This window comes from Felis catus, chromosome E3 (genome assembly GCF_018350175.1).
Source record: "Felis catus isolate Fca126 chromosome E3, F.catus_Fca126_mat1.0, whole genome shotgun sequence".
In the NCBI taxonomy this organism is placed as follows: Eukaryota; Metazoa; Chordata; class Mammalia; order Carnivora; family Felidae; genus Felis; species Felis catus.
The window spans coordinates 9,842,707-9,858,878 of NC_058383.1; the positions used below are offsets into that span (position 1 = coordinate 9,842,707).

General features: G+C 43.4%; 1 protein-coding gene across 2 annotated transcripts in view; it reads left to right on the forward strand.

The window, feature by feature from the left end:
- The first annotated feature begins 228 nt into the window (after positions 1-228).
- POM121C (POM121 transmembrane nucleoporin C) overlaps positions 229-16,172 on the forward strand; it is a 53,812-nt gene continuing 37,868 nt past the window's right edge. The window contains exon 1 of one of the 2 annotated variants that reach the window (XM_023246876.2): positions 229-372. The gene's annotated coding sequence lies outside the window, so the exon portion shown is untranslated. Of the gene's footprint in view, positions 373-7,657; positions 7,791-16,172 lie in introns of those variants that run through there. The other variant, XM_045048044.1, reaches the window with a different exon arrangement.

Below are 16,172 nucleotides of genomic sequence, written 5' to 3' on the forward strand. Positions count from 1 at the left end.
GAGTCACCGAATGGGATCCCGCAAGTCTACAAGGCGAGGACGGAAGGCGGGAACGACGGCCAGCAGGCGCTCTTCCCCTTCCTGACCCGAGACTCCCGAAGCCCACTGCGGGTAGGGAGCAGCCTAGAGCGGTTGCCCGGCAACCGGCTCCCTCGCCCGCTCTCGCGGGAGTCGCCCACAGTGACGCGAGACGCGCGTGGTGCACGGCGGGACCACGCGGCGTTCGCCTGCTGGCGGCGGGCTGGCTACGGAGGTTGGAGACGCGTCCTCACGGCCCAGGCTGGAGTACGACGTGGCCTCCCGGGCCGCAGCCTCCTGGACTGGCCGCTTGCCGGGCCGTGGATGGGCCACCGCCTGGAGGTGCGCCGTGGGGTAAGCTCCTTCCGCGCGCTCTGGCCGCGGGACCTCGCGCGTCCCCGTCCTTGAGGCTCGCTTTTGGGCCGGCCACCAGCGCTTGCGACTCCCGCGAGGTGGGGGCCGCAGGACGCTGTGCGCCTGGGTGTGTCGGGCACGTCATAATGGAAAGGCAGTTCGGCGCATAGTAGGTGCGCGGCGTTTGCTGCTTGGCAGGCGCTCCAGCGGTCGATCCTGCGCCTTTTTCGCCGATTCCTGGGCCCCCGTGGGTTCCACGATGCCGCTCCTTCGATGACATTGGGTCTCCTCTGCCTGCTGTCCCTTCCTTGGTTTCTGCTCCTGAGCATTACGTCTCTGTTCAGGATTCAGTTCTTGGCGCTCTTTTAAGAGATGTTGGCCAGCCCTCCCGTCTCCCTGATCACCCAGGTTGTTTACATGGCTCCTAAATGCTGTCGTCGTCAGACAGGACTTCTCCTGTAAGTTCTAGGGCTGCATTTCATCTCTTTGTAGGGCAGCTTTGTGCCTTTTTCCCATATCGCAGACTCCGCCTGAATCTGGCCTGGTGATTTTCGCTTGTCTCCCAGTCTCCCTCCTCCTGTGTGTTGGCTGACTCAGTTCACAACAGTCACTAAGGCATGAAACCGTCAGATTTGACCCGTGACCAGCTCTTCAGCGCCATCATTCCGTGAGGTGGCGGATCCTCTAAAGCCGTCCCCATCCTTGGGTTCCCACGGGTCTTTTCGGGCCCTGTTCCATTTCTTCGTTTAGTTTTCTTCAAACCGGATAATTTCAAAGGACCGGTCTTCAAGTTTGCTGATCTTTTCTTTTACTTCTCAGATCTGCTGCTGAACCCCTCTAGTGAGCTGCTCATTTAATGTACTCTTCGGTCCAGAATTTCTGGCTGGTTCATCTCCGTAATTCTTTCTTTTCATAGATATTCTCCTTTTGTTCATCTCTTGTTTTCCTGATTTCCTTTAGTTCTTTGGCCGTGATTTCCTGAGCTCACTGAGCACATTTAAGATGGTTGGTTTAAAGTTTGTGTTTAGCAAGTGCAATGCCTGGGCTTCCTTGGGGATGGTTTCAGCCAAATTCTTTTTTTTTTTCCCCCTGGGAGTGGTCTGTACTTTCCTGTTTCTTTGTGTGTTTTATCATTTTTTTGGTGACAACTGTACATTCAAATGTTATAACGTGGTGACTTTTTTTTTTTTAATTTTTTTTTTTCAACGTTTATTTATTTTTGGGACAGAGAGAGACAGAGCATGAACGGGGGAGGGGCAGAGAGAGAGGGAGACACAGAATCGGAAACAGGCTCCAGGCTCTGAGCCATCAGCCCAGAGCCTGACGCGGGGCTCGAACTCACGGACCGTGAGATCGTGACCTGGCTGAAGTCGGACGCTTAACCGACTGCGCCACCCAGGCACCCCATGTGGTGACTTTCAAAATGTGATTTTCTTAGTCATCGGGGATTGCTAATTTTTGTTTGCTGAGAGCCGGGACTGTGTTACCTTTCCAAACTAATTTTGCAAAATGTGTATGCTTTGTTTTTGCATCATCACCGAAGTTTCTGTTCCGTTTTCTCTGCAGTCAGTAAGTAACCTGCCATAGATTTCCTTAAATGCTTGCCTCTAAGTTGGGAAGCAGGGGAAGGGAATGCTGTCTCTTCAGGTCTGATAGATGCTCCCCGGGGAAGCCGTGGCCGCCAAGAAGGTCAAATGCACAGCAAGTATCTGTGCTGGTCGTCAGGGATCTGTCAGAGTGTCCAAAACGTGTAACCCCAAACTTACGGAGGACGAGGTTTCCACAGCCTGCCCTGGGGCCAGCAGATTCTTCAGGAATGCAGGCTGCTACCCATACAGCTGCAGCACGTCTGTCTGAGGAACGGGGGGATATTGGCTGGTTTCCACATGCTGCTCGCTTGCGAAGAATCAGCACCCTCTCCGTTCATTTTGGAAGGACTCCTCTGGTTGTTAAAAGTCTCCGGTCATGTTCCAGAATTCCAAAATAGTTGACTCTAATCATTTTTCCCAGTTCAGTGGTTGCTTTGGTGAAGGGACCAACCTTTAGAGCTTCCTACTCCTCCATTTTGTGTGCTGTCACGCTGGGTAGTTTGGGTTTTTTTTTTTTTTTTAAATGTTTATTTATTTTTGAGAGAGACTGTGAGCTGGGAGGGGGCAGACAGAGAGGGAGACACAGGATCTGAAGCAGCCTCCAGGCTCTGAGCCATTAGCACAGAGCCTGACACGAGGCTCGAACTCATGAAGCACAAGATCATGACCTAAGCCGAAGTGGGACACTTAACTGACTGAAACACCTAGGCATCCCTTGTTTTGTTTTTTTTTTTAATTTGACAGTCTGTGTTTTAAATTGGTCTGTTTAGATAATTTACACTTAATATAAATTTTGATTGGTTAGGATTTAAGTCCGCAATTTTACTTTTTTCTATTTGTTCCCTCTGGTTTTTTCTGTACTCTCTTGCCTTTTTCCTTCCCTGTTGTGTGATATTTGAACATTTTTTTAGTATGCCATTTGAATATGTCTGGAGGGTTTTTTTAATTTTTTTTTAACGTTTATTCATTTTTGAGAGAGAGGGAGGGAGGAAGCAGGGGAGGGGCAGAGGGAGAGGGAGACACAAAATATGAAGCAGGCTCCAGGCTCTGAGCTGTCAGCACAGAGTGCCATGCGGGGCCCAAACTCAACAACCGTGAGATCATGACCTGAGCCGAAGTCGGACGCTTAACCGCCTGAGCCACCCAGGTGCCCCTGTCTAGAGGTTTTTAATGTAGCTCTCATTTTATAGGTTTTAGTGGTTGCTTTAGAGGTTGTATTATACATACTTAGGATAATTTACTAGTATCAGTCATTTTACCAGTTCACGTGGAATGTAGAAATTTTACCACCTTTAGGTCTCTTTGCCTTCCTTTATATGAGGCTTTAGTCTTAAATATTACCTCCGCACACATTGAGAACCTCATGAGATGATGTTATAATTTTGCTTTCAGCCATCAAACGTAACTAGAAATTCAAGAGATTATATTCACCCAGATATTTACACCAAAAAATGCTTTTTTCTTCATTTCTGTCTGATGTTTCAAGTTTCTGTTATTTCTTTTTCATTTGAAGAAGTTTCCCTTGATGACTTTTAAAAAAAAAAAAGATTTTATTTTTAAGTAATCTCTACACCCAATGTGAGGCTCGAACTAACAACCCTGGGATCAAGAGTCGCACGCTCTTCTTTTTTTTATTTAAAAAAAATTATTTTTAACCTTTATTTATTATTGAGAGACAGACACAGAGCGTGAGCAAGGGAGGGGTAGAGACAGGGGGAGACATAGAATCTGAAGTAGGCTCCAGGCTCTGAGCTGTCAGCACAGAGCCCGATGCGGGGCTCGAACTCACAACCTGTAAGATCATGACCTGAACCGAAGTCGGTCGCTTAACCAACTGAGCCACCCAGGCGCCCCAAGAGTGGCACACTCTTCTGATTGAGCTTGCCATCCACCCCCCCTTGATCACTTGTTTTGGAGCCAATCTGATGGTGGCAGATCATTTCATTTTCCTTTATTTCATAATGTCTTTATTTCTCCTTTGTTCCTGGAAGATATTCTCACTGGATATAGAATAATGGCTTTTCAGTTCTTTTCTTTCAGCACTTTAAAAATATTTGCCACTTCCTTCTCTCCTCATGATTTCTGATGAGAAATTGTTATTCCTTTGCATTGTTCTTCCCCTGTAGGTAGTATTTTCCCCTGTCAAGGTTTTTTTCTTTATCTTTAATTTTCAGACATTTGATTATGATGTGTCTGGGTGTTGATTTATTTGGGTTTATCCTTTTACGGTTTGCTCAGATTCTTGAATTGGTAGGTTTACGTCCTTTGCCAAATTTGGGATATTTCCAGCCATTATTTCAAGTATTTTTTTTAACTTTTTTTCTTTTCTTTTAATTTTTTTTTAATTTCCATCCAAACTAGTTAGCATATATTTTTTTAACTTTTTTTAATGTTTATTTTTTTGCGAGAGAGACAGAGCGTGCACAGGGGAGGGGCAGAGAGAGAGGGAGACACAGAATCTGAAGCAGGCTCCAGGCTCTGAGCTATCAGCACAGAGCCTGACACAGGGCTCAAACCCATGAGCCGTGAGATCATGATCTGAGCTTAAGTCCGATGCTTAATTGACCGAGCCACCCAGACACCCCTCAAGTTTTATTTATTTGTTTGTTTATCTATAAGAGAGAGTGAGAGAGCATGCATGCACATGCACAAGCCGAGGAGGGGCAGAGGAAGAGGGGGAGAGACAATCCCAAGCAGGCTCTAAACCTAGCACAGAGGCTTGATCTCATGACCGTTATATCATGACTTGAGCCAAAATCAAGAGTCAGATGCTTAACCAACTGAGCCACCCACATGCCTCTCTTCAAGTATTTTGTGTCCTTCACTCTTTCCTCTCTTTCTAGAACTCCAGTAAAATGAGTAAGATCTTTTGTTATTTTCCTGTGGACACTTGTTCATTTTTTTCTGTTTTGTCTCTGTTGTTCAGATTGGATCATTTCTACCGATGTATCTTCAGGTTCACTGATTCTTTCCTCTGTTAAATCTTCATTTTGTATTAAGCACATCCTGTGAATTTTTCACTTACTGTAATTTTTCATTCTGAAATTTCTATTTGGGCCTTAAGATATTTTACTTTGATGAGGCTTGCTATTTTCTGGTATCTTTCAAGAGTGTTCCTAATTACTTCTGGGAACATTTTTGTGATAGCTGCTCTAAAATCCTTATTTAATAAATCCAACATCTGGTCACCTTAATGTTGGCATCTGTTGGTTTTCTTTTCTCATTTGAGTTGTTTTTCCTGGTTCTTAGTATGAGGAGTAGGTAATTTTGTATTTTATCCTGGGCGTTTTGAATCTTCTGTTTTGAGGCTCTAGTTCCTATGTAAATCTTCTATGTTAGCAGTTAGTCAGTATGTTTATATTCAAAATGCACATCCTGGTCCCTCTATGTAGCCTCTGGTTTGAAGGTGACTTTGTTTTTCAGAACCTTTGCAGAGCTGTTTTGGCCTGCCCCACTAGTGTGCTACCCAGAGGCCGGTTTGAACCCTCAGAGTATTCCACATTGTAGTTCAGTTCTCAGAGCTTCAGAGCTTTTGCTGTGTTGATGCTGGTGGGTTTCACACATGGGCTGCTTAGGGAGGCATGCCCAGTACTTCATACCCGTATTTAAAGAATCCCTTTTTCTAGATCCTCACTGTCTACTTGAGAGGGGAGGGGGTGCCAGCTTTTTTAGTATTATTCAGTTAGTGCAGGTGGTGGATGATGGGGCTCCTCCCCAGTCTCCTCAGTGCCTGGTGGGGAGGGGAGAGGCTCTACCTCTGCTTTGTTGGTGCAAAGTGGGCCTGGTCTACAGGGCTTCATCCCACAGTCTCTGCAGTACCTGATGGGAGGGGAAAGGTATGGATTCTTTCCCAGCGTTTGCCTGGAGTAGGGTGGCTGTAGTCAAAAGGGTACCGTCCTGGGGCGCCTGGGTGGCGCAGTCGGTTAAGCGTCCGACTTCAGCCAGGTCACGATCTCGCGGTCCGTGAGTTTGAGCCCCGCATCAGGCTCTGGCTGATGGCTCAGAGCCTGGAGCCTGTTTCTGATTCTGTGTCTCCTTCTCTCTCTGCCCCTCCCCCGTTCATGCTCTGTCTCTCTCTGTCCCAAAAAAAAAAAAAAAAAAAAAAAAGTTGAAAAAAAAAAATTAAAAAAAAAAAAAAAAAAAAGGGTACCGTCCTGCAGAACTACCCTCTTCCTGGTCATCTGGCTGGAGAGAGTGGGCTTTTCTTGGCACTTTTGTGTTTGGGGTTGCGGGGGTGGGGCCAGGGCCTGTTGGCGTATTCTGGTTGCAGACTGCTCTGTCACCAGAGCCAAGATACGAGAAGGCAAAAGAGACAGACCACCCAGGGAACTCACCACTGGGTCTCCTCTCAAGTCCCTAGCCAGTTGGCCTTCTTTTTTCCACCTTTCAAGAGGTTTTTTGATAGTTGCCTCATGTATTTTAAACAGGAGTTTCGGTTGTAATTAGCAAAAGGAATGTGATGGAATGTCCTTACTCCTTCTTCTGTGGGGCCAGGAACAACATCAGGCGTTTTTAATTGTTTTCTTTATAAGTTTTAGAGTGTTACTCCTCATTTTAGCAGTGATACATTTGCTGCCGTGTGATGAAAATTCCTATCCATGTTGTGTGGGGGTGACGTCTCGTGGTCCCCGTGCTGCGGCAGGCAGTGAAAACCCGACCCCAGTCCACAGTGTGCAGAACTCCACTCTCCAGCCCCTCTGCCTTTGGACCCTGGCCCATGGGACCTCTCCAGATCTCTCCCCTCATTTCGTCCATCCATTTGGGCCCTGTTCTCCCCGTGACCAGCCTCAGCCTTGTCACCCTTTGCTGGACTCACAGTAGTAGGACTGGCAGGAGGAATAGGTGGATAATACGTGTCAAGCACTTAGAACAGCAGCTGGCCTGGGGGAAGCAGTCATTACGTGGTGGTCGGTGGCTGTTACACCCTTCAATTTTGGCATAGTCTCCGCTTCAAGTAAAAGACAACCCAAGGTGTCTGTGCTCTCCCACTGAAGTAGGGGAGTCGGATTCTTGTTAGCTTCAGTTCGAAGATGAAATTTTCACTCCTCCAGCCGTCTGCAGACATTTATTGAGCGCTCACGATGTTGTGCAGCCAAAGACGGACAAATAGTATATATGTGAATGTGCACAATAAAGTAAATAAATGCAGTGAGGGGTGCCTGGGTGGTTCAGTTGATTAAGCATCCGACTTGCACTCCGGTCACGATCTCACAGTTCATGAGTTTGAGCCCTGTGTCAGGCTCTGTGCTGATAGCTCAGAGCCTGACCTGGAGCCCGGAGCCGGCTTCAGTTTCTGTGTCTCCCTCTCTCTCTGCCCCTCCCCTGCTCACACCCTGTCTCTCTGTGTCTCTCAAAACTAAACGTTAAAAAAATAAATGCCATGAAATTAGTCTGTACTAGATAGAACGGGGACCCCAGGGCAAGCGTGGCCATATGTTTCAGGTTGAGGAAGGGTTCACAGAGGTGGTGATGCTCAGGTTGAATCTTAGAACATAAGTAGGTTTTCCCCATGTGAGTAAAGGCATTTCATGCAGAAGCAGACATCATTGTGGCAGGTAGTTTAGTGTCCACATAATCTGTGTCATGTCTTCAGGTGGATTGACATTGTACGCTTAGAGAGGCACGCGAGACAGGCTCTAACCTAATTTACGAGGTTATGATTCTGGTTTTATCTCTTATCATTTGCATACAGATATTTATAATTTTGCCTGATGGAAAGTATTAATACTTGCACAGTGATACACAGTAACCATTTGAAAGACAAACTTCATGGATCTGACTCTGCAGACAAGACCAGCAGCCGTACACGCATTCAGTCCCAACTAGAAGGTGAGAAAAAGACCCGCTGAGTCACTGATCTGAATGGAGGATGAAGGCAAGGAGTACGGGGTAGCAGATGCCTAAGTGATGGCAACTTGAGATTTTGCTGCAGACGTGCTGGGTCTCCCCGTAGCCACTGGGCTGCTGATACGCCTGTGCGGTCTCCATTTTTAGCTGCCTCGAGCATCTGTTAGAGGCAGAGCCGTTTCTCCAGATTTCCGTTGCTTTGTCTGGATACAACTTGGCCAGATTCCATTTTATCTTCCATGCGGGGGCCTCTGGGGCGGGATGGCAGCTAAACCGGGCAGCTTTCCCCGCACCGTCACCGGTCTGCTGCTGTCCTCTCGAGCTTCTCTTTTCCTAGGACACTGCTGCCTGGAGGCTGCTGCTCATATCGGGGGCAGCACAGAGGGCCTGGCCCAGAGGCCTCCGAATCTCCCCTGTGTATCTTCCTTCTGCACCACTTTTTCCTGCCTCTGCTTTCATCACAGCCTCTCTTTGGACTGCAGCCTCTCACATTCCTCCACCTGAAACTCTTCCCCAGGCTCCTCTTAGCCCCTGACCCCCTCTGCCTAGGACAAGACTTCCTCACTGAGGCCTTTGCTGGCTGACCTCTTCGGCTAAGTTGTGCCCCCACCGCCCATCCTATGCTGTCACGACAGCCTGGGGCAGATTGTATTCTGCCCCAGAATGCAGGTATTACTTTGTGCCACACAAGATACAGCACCCCGCCTGCTCTTCTTACCATATCTCCCACCCCGCGTGCTCTTCTTACCACATAACCTTACTGCTGCTCCCGTCGCATGATGGTGGCAGTACGTCTCTTCCCCTAGAACCTGTGCACATCTTTGAGATTGCCTTGACCAAATACAGGAGGACGGAAGTGATGCGTGGTACTTCTCAGGCCAGATCATCAAAATGCCATGCACGTCTACCTTTCTCGCCAGGAGTGCTCACCAGGAGTACGGCCAAGCTGCCGCACTCTGAGGAAGCTCCAACTGACCAATAGGGAGAGACAACAGGCGGAAGAAGCATGTAGCTGTAACGGCCCACGGGTCAGCAGAGGTCCCAGCTGACGGCCGGCACCAGTCTCTAGTATGTGAGCTGAGATACCTCTAGATGATTCCAGCCCCCTACCGTCAGCCACCCCTAGCCTTTGAGTCTTCCTAGCTGAGTTCCCAGACATGGTAGAGCAGAAACAAGCCAGTCCCCTGGAATCACAGAATCCCTGAGGATCATAAAATGAGTGTTTTATAACCACTACATATTCTGTTGGTTTCTTACGCTATTAGTAACTGAAGCAATCCTTTTCTTTTCTACTTCTGTGCTTTTCGGTGCATTTCTTGTGGTTTAATGTATGCTCCTTGAGGGCCGGTACTGTGTCTGTAGTGGTCATTGCTGTATCTTGTGTGGCACAAAGAAGGTGGCGGGTGCACAATAAATAATGAATTAATGAGTAGGAGCTATGTGTTTCTTCTTTTGATGTGGGTAGACACGTTGGTGTCTGTATGTGCAAGCAGGCACACATGTGTTTCTGCTTCCAGGGTAGCTTCTGGCCTGTGGTTCTGTGCTTAACGTGTTAGTCCCTCCCTCCCCAGGCATCTCCTCTCCCTCCCCACCCTGACTGATCTATTGGTGTGAGACGTACTTGATTGTTTCTGCCACCTGGTTTTTTTTTTACTTGACAGGTGGTGCCTGTAAAGGTTCACATCACCACTGCAGGGACAAGGGGAGAAAAGGTGAAGAGATAGGAGGCTAGGAGTTCCAGAGACAAACTTGACCCATTTCATAATTTTGTCAATGACCGTCTTGAGAGAATAAATACGAACCTTAGGTTATGTGGTATTTTGTCCTTCAGGGCTGGTCACAGGTAGTATAGACTGTGGGGTTAACAGCCATTATGGAAAAGCTTCAGCCTGCCCTCTAGTGGGAAGTAGCGCATTCCTACTGTAAGTAGGGAAGTCGTAAAATCCTACTATATTCCACTCCCAGGCAACCTGGATCTCGGAACAAAGAAATTAGAGTGTAGGGGCCAGTTCTGTCTTGCCGACGATAATCGGGGCCTACGACATTATCTGGCATTTAGTAGGAGCTCCACTAAGATTTCCTGAACAGACTAAACAACGTGCACTGTTTATGAATGCCAGCACATTTCTCAAGAGCCTCCTGTGTTTAAGACATTAAACCAAGCACTGTAGATGATAGAAATCAGGGCCAGGTAGTTAATATTTTGGGCGTAGAGGCCATATGGTCTCTGTCCTACTCAACTCTGCTGTTGTGGTAGGAAAGCGGCCATAGACAATACATAACCTAATGAGCATGTCTCTGTTTTAGTGAAATTTTATTTACAGAAACAGGTGGCCTGCTTGCAGGCCATAGTTTGCTAATCCCAATATAAATGATAGTATAAATAATAAAAATGGGGATGTTTCTAGTTGGGTTCACCAGTAACTCCCGTTGCCAAATCCCCTAGATCCTGTAAAAATGTTTTTTTTAGTATGAAGTATTTCAAATCTCAGAAATGTACAGAGGACAATATAATGAATACCTCATTCATCTATCACCCAGATGTACCAAATGTTCATATTTTTCCATGTTTCAAATCTTGAAAAATAACAATACATTATAGGTACAATTGAAATTCCTTTGTGTAGGCCAACTGGATGCCATTCTCTTCTTTCTCTTCCTGTCCGGAAGTGAACATAATGTTGAAGTTTTGTGTTTTCTTCCCATGCATGCAGTTACATTCTTAATATATATGTAGGTATTCATATTAGGTATATTATTGTTTAGCATCCTTTAACTTTGCATGCATCGTTATGCCACTTTGCTTTTCCACTTACCATTGTTTTTGACATTGATCCATATACTGTGTGTACAACACTGAATTATTTTCAATGGGAAGTGCTTTTTGCACACTAAGAAATCTTGGCCTCTCCCAAGGTCACAAAGATTATCTCCTATGTTTCCTTCTATATGTTTTATAGTTTTACCTTTTGTTAAATTTTCTGATCCATTTTTAACTAATTTCTACATCCATGTGGGGCTCGAACTCATGAGCCCAAGATCAAGAGTCATATGCTCTACCAACTGAGGCATCCAAGTGCCCCTCTCTGATCCATTTTCAATTAATTTTTGTGTATGGTGTGAGGTAGGGGTTGAGATTAATTTTTCCCATATGGGTGTCTTGTGTGGGCATTTTATAATATGTTTACAAATTCTATGATACTCCTGTCTTCAAAAGATAGAACCCCATTCTCTTCTCTTAGGTGTGGACTGTACTTAATGACTTGATCTTAATGAGTAGAATGTGATAGAAATGATGTTATGTGACCCAAGATTAAGGCATAAAAGGCATTTTGGCTTCCCCCTTGCTCTCTCTCCTTGATGATTCACCCTGTGGGAAGCCAAATGTCATTATGGAGAGGTCCACATGGTGAAGAACTAGGCCTTCTGCCAATGGCTGGCAAGGAACTGAGGCCTTCTCTAAATGCTAAGTGAGTGAGCTGTCTTGAAAGCAAATTCTACAGCACTAGTTGAGCCTCCATATGACTGCAGCCCTCACTGATGTCTTGACGCCCACCTCCTGGAAGATTCTGAGCCAGAACCACCTAGCTAAGCCACTCTCAAATTCCTGACTCACAGAAACTGTAAGATAAGAAATGTTTGTTGATTTAAGCCAGTAAATGGTGGGAAGCTATGCAGTAATACATAACTAATAGGTCCAATGTCCTAGCATCTTCCCCTTTGAATTACAATGGTGCCTATATTGAACACCAGTTGACTACACATATATGTCTTTTTCCTGGATTCTCTATTCTATTCCAGTAATCGATATGTCTGTGTTTATGCCAATAACATACTGCCTTGATTGCTATGACTTTTACTATAGTCTTGAAGTCAGGTAGTGCAAGTCCTCCAACTTTGTTATTGTTATTTCTTTTGTCAAAATTGACTTGGCTATCCTGGGTTCTTTTGCATATCCATATATATTTTATTTTATTTATTTTTTTAATTTTTATTCATTCATTTTTCGAGAGACAGAGAGAGACAGAGTGTGAGAGGGGAAGGGGCAGAGAGAGGGTGACACTGAATCCAAAGCAGGCTCCAGGCTCTGAGCTGTCAGCACAGAGCCCAACATGGAGCTCGAACCCATGAACCGTGAGATCATGATCTGAGCCGAAGTCGGACGCTTAACCGACCAAGCCACCAAGGGGCCCCTCCATATATATTTTAAATCAGTTAGTCCATGGGGCGCCTGGGTGGCTCAGTTAAGCGTCTTTGGCTGAGGTCAGGATCTCATGTTTCGTGAGTTTGAGCCCCGCCTTGGGCTCTGTGCTGACAGCTCAGAGCCTGGAGCCTGCTTTGGATTCTGTGTCTCCCTCTCTCTCTGCACCTCCCCCGCTTGCACTCTGCCTCTCGCTTTCTCAAAAATAAATAATCAGTCCATTTTTACAAGAAAAAAAACCTACTGGGATTTTCATTGGTATTGCACCAAATCGATAGTTCAACATGAAGATAGTGGCTATCTTAGCAATATTGAATCTTCTAACACATGAACATATATCTCTCCATTTATTTAGATCTTCTTAAATTTCTCTCAAAAACACTTTGCAGATTTGTGTGATGTTTTACTATAGAGGTCTTGTACATATTTTGTTAAATTTATTGCTGTTTTTCAAGTTTCTATGCTATTATAATTGGTATTGTATTTTTAAGTATAAAATTTTAATTATTGCTAAAATTGATTTTTATATATTGACACTTTTCGTGTACTTTTGCTCAGTTCACTCATTAGCTCTAGCAGTCCTTTTGTAGATTGGGTAGGATTTTCTTTGAACACAAATCATTTTCTCTGCAAATAAGGAACACCTTTGCTTCTTCCTGTCCAATTTGCGTGTCATCGCGTTCTTTTTCTTGCCTTGATTGCCCTGGTAATGTTGAATAGAACTGATGAGAGTGGACATCCTTAACTTGTCCCAGTCTTTCCTCATTAAGTGTAGGCTTAATTAAGTGTACAGCTCATTCGCTGTAGGCTTTCTAACATGTCCTTTATTAGGTTGAGGGAGTTCCTTTTTTTCCCTAGCTCACTGAGAAATATTTTTACTTCATCATAAATGGGTGTTGAATTTTGTCCATTGCTTTTTACTGACTGGATCCTCTGCCTTTTAATTGGAGTGCTTCTACCATTAACTTTAATGTAATTATTGACATTTTAGGTTTGCTTTTATCCTCTTGCTGTCTGGGATTTGCTCTTTGTTCCTGTTTCCCTCTCAGTTCTGCATTCTTGTGGATTAATCCAGTACTTTTTGTTATTCCATTGTCTCCTTTGTTGACTTGTTAGCTTAATTCTTTGTTTTGCTACTTTAGTGATACTTTAAAGGTTTTAGTATTCATCTTTAACTCATCAGAGCCTACAAGTAATAGGTGGGCACATCATATATATGGCTTAAAAACCTTTTTTCCCCTGTCTCCCCATCTTAAAAACTTTTTAATATTATACTTTCATCCCTACCTTTATGGCCCCTTGTGCTATTGTTATTATGTATTTTACTATTACTCATGATACAAGCCCCTCAATACATTGTTGTTGTTTTTCCAAGATTGATTGAGATATCATTGACATATTGACAAAGTTCAAGGTGTACAAATTGATGATCTGAAACATGTATATATTGTAAAATGATTACGATAAAGTTAGTTAATACCTCCATTCCCTCACATAATTACCATTTGTGTGTATGTGTGGTGATAATATGTCAACAAATTTCAAGTATACAATACAGTATTGTTAATTATAGTCATCATAATATACACTAGATCACCAGAACTTGTTCATCTTACGGCTGAAAGCTCTGACCAACATCTCCCCATTTTCCTCACCTTCCGGGCCCTGGCAATGACCATTCTATTCTCTGGGAGTTTGATTTTTTAATATTTATTTTTCTATGTTTATTTATTTATTTTGAGAGAGAGAGTGCAGGCAGGGGAGAGGCAGGGAAAGAATCTCAAGCAAGCTCTGTATTGTCATCACAGAGCCCAGTGCGGGGCTCGGGCCCATGAAGTATGAGCTCTTGACCTGAGCTGAAAATCAAGAGTCAGACGCTCAACCAACTGAGCCACCCAGGTGTCTCTCTATGAGTTTGATTTTTTTAGATTCCACATATAACTGTCTCTGACTTATTTCACTTAGCATAATTCCCTCAAGATCTAGCCATGTTGTCACTAAAAGCAGGATTTCTTTCTTTTCATGGCTGAATAATATTTCCTTCCCTGTCCATACCACATTGTCTTTATGCAGTCACCTGTAGATGGACACTTGGGTTATTTCCATGGCTTGGTTATTCTAAAGAATGCTGCAGGGAATGAACATGCAGAAACAGCTCTCTTCAAGGTCATGATTTCATTTCCTTTGGACATACACCCAGAAGTGAGATTACTGGGATATATGGCAGTTCTGTTTTGTGTGTTTTTGAGGAACTGCCAAACTGTCTTCCACAGCAGTATTTGAGGGTTCTAATTTCTCTATATCCTCACCAACACTTACTTTCCTTTTATTATTATTATTATTATTATTATTTATTATAGTCATCTTAGTAGGTGTGAAATGGTATCTCATTGTGTTTTCATTTACATTTCCCTTATGACTAATGGTACTGATTTCATGTCCTTGTTGGCCATTTGTGTATCTTTGGAAAAATATCTGTATGAGTCCTTTGCTTATTTTTTAATTGCACTATTCCTTTTGTTGTTGTCGACTTGCAGAGATTTGCTGTATATTCTGGATGTTAAACTCTGATCAAGTACCTGATCTGCAAATATTTTCTCCCATTCTGTGGACCGGCTTTGCACATTCTTGATAATCCTCTTTGATGCACAGGGTTTTTTGTTTGTTTGTTTGTTTATCTTGTTGAAGCCCAGTTTAGTTCCTCTTTTGTTGTAATGCTTTTGGTATGAAAGCCAGTGTCATGAAGAATTTACCCCTTTGTTTTCTTTTAGAAATTTTAGGTTTTAGCTTTCATATTTAGAATTGATTTCTTTTCAGTATTGTTTTGCATATTTGGAACCCTTGCAGTTCCTTAGGAATTTGAGGATTGACTCTATTTCTGCAAAAACAAAAAAAAAAGCTACTGAAATTCGGATAGGGATTGCATTGAATCTGTAGATTGCTTTGGGTAGGATTGCCATCTTAACAATAAGTGTTCCAATCAATAGGGGTGTCTTTCTATTAGTTTAGGTCTTCTTTAATTTCTTTCAGCAATATTTTTTAGTTTTCAGTATGCAAATCTTTGGTAAAATTTATTCCTAGGTATTTTAGTATCTTAGATTTTACTGTAAATGGAATTATTTCCCCAGGTTTTTTTTTTTTTTTTGATTATTTATTGCTGATGTATACAAACAAAATTTAACACAATTGATTTTTGTGAGATCTTATATTCTACAACTTTGTTGATTTTATTAGCTCTAGTGACTCTTTTGTGAATTCTTTGGGATTTTCTGTGTAGGATTGTGTCATCTACAAATAGAGATGGTGTTATTTCTTCCTTTGGAATGTGGGTGTCTTATTTCTTTTTCTAGTCTAGTATCTCTGGTTAGAACTTCCAGTTCATTGTTGAGTAGCAGTGGCTAAAGGCTGCATCCTTGTTCTTTATTTTATGGATGCTTTCAGTCTTTCACCACTGAATATGCTATTAAATGTAAAGTTTTCATAAATACCTTTTGTCACCTTGAAGAATTTTCTATTTCTGCTTTATCATGACAAGATGTTGGATTTTGTCAAATGCCTTTTCTACATTAGTGGAGATGAGTATGTGTTTTTCCTTTATTCTATGAATGTGGTGTATTACACTGATTTTCATATATTGAACCAGCCATACATCCTTAGGATAAATCCTACTTGGTCATGATATATAATACTTTTTATATGCCAGATTTGGTTTGCTGGTATTTTGTTCAGGAGTTTTGCATCTCTTTTTTTTTTTCCAAGTTTTTATTTAAATTCTAGTTAGTTAACACATATGGTAGCATCTATCTTCATAAAAGATATTGGTCTATAGTTTTCCTGTGATGTCTTTATCTGGTTTTGGTATCTGCCCTCTAGAATGACTCGCAAAGTGTTCCTCGTCTTCTGTTTTTTGGAAGAATTTGAGAATAGTTGGTGGTAATTTTTTAAAAAAGTTTATTGTATTTTGAGAGACAGAATGCACTCAGGAAAAGGGCACAGAGAGAGGTAGAGAGAAAGTCTGAAGCAGTCTCCACACTGTCAGCGTGGAGCCCAATGAAGGGCTCAAGCTCATGAACCATGAGATCATGACCTGAGATAAAATCAAGAGTAGGACGCCTAACCGACTGAGCCACCTAGGCACCCCATTGGTAGTTCTTTAAGTATCT